Source organism: Phyllobates terribilis, unplaced genomic scaffold (genome assembly GCF_046119375.1).
Source record: "Phyllobates terribilis strain yellow unplaced genomic scaffold, ASM4611937v1 Scaffold_7__3_contigs__length_470593459, whole genome shotgun sequence".
NCBI lineage: Eukaryota > Metazoa > Chordata > Amphibia > Anura > Dendrobatidae > Phyllobates > Phyllobates terribilis.
In genome coordinates this window covers 407,800,608-407,803,915 of record NW_027362767.1, presented here as the reverse complement: position 1 = coordinate 407,803,915, position 3,308 = coordinate 407,800,608, and positions in this window count along the sequence as shown.

Below are 3,308 nucleotides of genomic sequence, written 5' to 3'. Positions count from 1 at the left end.
CTTCAGCTGTGTATAGATGGCTACGTGCGGGCTCCTGCTGTGTATAGTTGACTATGTGCGGCCTCCCGCTGTGTATAGATGGCTACATGCGGCCTCGTGCTGTGTATAGATGGCTACGTGCGGCCTCCTGCTGTGTATAGATGGCTACGTGCAGCCTCTAGCTGTGTATAGATGGCTACGTGCGACCTCCCGCTGTGTATAGATGGCACCGTGTGGCCTCCCGTTGTGTATAGATGGCACCGTGCGGCCTCCCGCTGTGTATAGAAGACTACGTGCGGCCTCCCGCTGTGTATAGATGGCTACGTGCGGCCTCCTGCTGTGTATAGATGGCTACGTGTGGCCTCCTGCTGTGTATAGATGGCTACGTACGGCCTTCCGCTGTGTACAGATGGGTACGTGCGGCCTCTCGCTGTGTATAGATGGCGCCATGCGGCCTCCCTCTGTATCTGGGGGGTGCCGTGTGGCCTCCCACTGTGTATAGATGGCTACGTGCGGCCTCCCGCTGTGGATAGAAGACTACGTGCGGCCTCCCGCTGTGTATAGATGGCGCCGTGCGGCCTCCTGCTCTGTATAGATGGCACCGTGCAGCCTTCTGCTGTGTATAGATGGCTACGTGCGGCCTCCCGCTGTGTATAGATGGCTACGTGCGGCCTCCGGCTGTGTATAGATGGCAACATGCAGCCTCCCGCTGTGTATAGATGGCAACATGCGGCCTCCTGCTGTGTATAGATGGCTACGTGTGGCCTCCTGCTGTGTATAGATAGCTAAGTGCGGCCTTCAGCTGTGTATAGATGGCTACATGCGACCTCCCACTGTGTACAGATGGCACCGTGTGGCCTCCCGCTGTGTATAGATGGCACCGTGCGGCCTACCGCTGTGTATAGATGGCACCGTGCGGCCTCCCGCTGTGTATAGATGGCTACGTGTGGCCTCCTGCTGTGTATAGATGGCTACGTGCGGCCTCCTGCTGTGTATAGATGGCTACGTACGGCCTCCCGCTGTGTATAGAGGACTACGTGCGGCCTCCCACTTTGTATAGATGGCTACGTTTGGCCTCCTGCTGTGGATAGAAGACTACGTGCGGCCTCCTGCTGTGTATAGATGGCTACGTGCGGCCCCCCGCTGTGTATAGATGGCTACGTGCGGCCTCCCGCTGTGTATAGATGGCAACATGCAGCCTCCCGCTGTGTATAGATGGCTACGTGCGGCCTCCCGCTCTGTATAGATGGCTACGTGTGGCCTCCTGCTGTGTATAGATGGCTAAGTGCGACCTTCAGCTGTGTATAGATGTCTACATGCGACCTCCCACTGTGTACAGATGGCACCGTGTGGCCTCCCGCTGTGTATAGATGGCACCGTGCGGCCTACCGCTGTGTATAGATGGCACCGTGCGGCCTCCCGCTGTGTGTAGATGGCTACGTGCGGCCTCCTGCTGTGTATAGATGGCTACGTACGGCCTCCCGCTGTGTATAGAAGACTACGTGCGGCCTCCCACTTTGTATAGATGGCTACGTTCGGCCTCCTGCTGTGGATAGAAGACTACGTGCGGCCTCCCGCTGTGTATAGATGGCTCCGTGCGGTATCCTGCTGTGTATAGATGGCACCGTGTGGCCTCCTGCTGTGTATAGATGGCTACATGCAGCCTCATGCTGTGTATAGATGGCTACGTGCGGCCTCCTGCTGTATATAGATGGCACCGTACGGTCTCCTGCTGTTTATAGATGGCTACGTGCGGCCTCCCGCTGTGTATAGATGGCTACGTGCGGCCTCCCGCTGTGTATAGATCGCTACGTGCGGCCTCCCGCTGTGTATAGATGGCTACGTGCGGCCTCCTGCTGTGTATAGATGGCTACGTGCGGCCTCCTGCTGTGTATAGATGGCTACGTGCGGCCTCCTGCTGTGTATAGATGGCTACGTACGGCCTCCCGCTGTGTATAGAAGACTACGTGCGGCCTCCCACTTTGTATAGATGGCTACGTTCGGCCTCCTGGTGTGGATAGAAGACTACGTGCGGCCTCCCGCTGTGTATAGATGGCTCCGTGCGGTCTCCTGCTGTGTATAGATGGCACCGTGCGGCCTTCTGCTGTGTATAGATGGCTACATGCAGCCTCATGCTGTGTATAGATGGCTACGTGCGGCCTCCTGCTGTGTATAGATGGCACCGTGCGGCCTCCTGCTGTTTATAGATGGCTACGTGCGGCCTCCCGCTGTGTATAGATGGCTACATGCGGCCTCCCGCTGTGTATAGATCGCTACGTGCGGCCTCATGCTGTGTATAGATGGCTACGTGCGGCCTCCTGCTTTGTATAGCTGGCTACGTTCTGCCTCCTGCTGTGTATAGATGGCTACATGCGGCCTCCTGCTGTGTATAGATGGCTACGTGCGGCCTGCAGCTGTGTATAGATGGCTACGTGCGACCTCCCGCTGTGTATAGATGGCACCGTGCGACCTCCCGCTGTGTATAGATCGCACCGTGCGGCCTCCCGCTGTGTATAGATGGCACCGTGCGGCCTCCCGCTGTGTAAAGAAGACTACGTGTGGCCTCCCGCTTTGTATAGATGGCTACGTGCGGCGTCCCGCTGTGGATTGTAGACTACGTGCGGCCTCCCGCTGTGTATAGACAGCGCCGTGCGGCCTCCTGCTGTGTATAGATGGCGCTGTGCGACCTCCTGCTGTGTATAGATGGCTATGTGCGGCCTCCTGCTGTGTATAGATGGCTATGTATGGCCTCCTGCTGTGTATAGATGGCTACGTGCGGCCTCCCGCTGTGTATATATGGCTACATGCGGCCTCCCGTTGTGTATAGATGGTTACGTGCGGCCTCCTGCTGTGTATAGATGGCTGCGTGCGGCCCCCTGCTGTGTATAGATGGCTACCTGCGGCCTCCTGCTGTGTATAGATGGCTATGTGCTGCCTCCTGCTGTGTATAGATGGCTACGTGCGGCCTCCAGCTGTGTATAGATGGCTACGTGTGGCCTCCTGCTGTGTATAGATGGCTACGTGCGGCCTCCTGCTGTGTATAGATGGCTACGTGCTGCCTCCTGCTGTGTATAGATGGCTACGTGCGGCCTCCTGCTGTGTATAGATGGCTACGTGTGGCCTAATGCTGTGTATAGATAGCTACGTGCTGCCTCCTGCTGTGTATAGATGGCTACGTGCGGCCTCCAGCTGTGTATAGATGGTTACGTGCGGCCTCCTGCTGTGTATAGATGGCTATGTGCGCCCTCCTGCTGTTATAGATGGCTACGTGCGGCCTCCTGCTGTGTATAGATGGCTACGTGCGGCCTCAAGCTGTGTATAGATGGTTA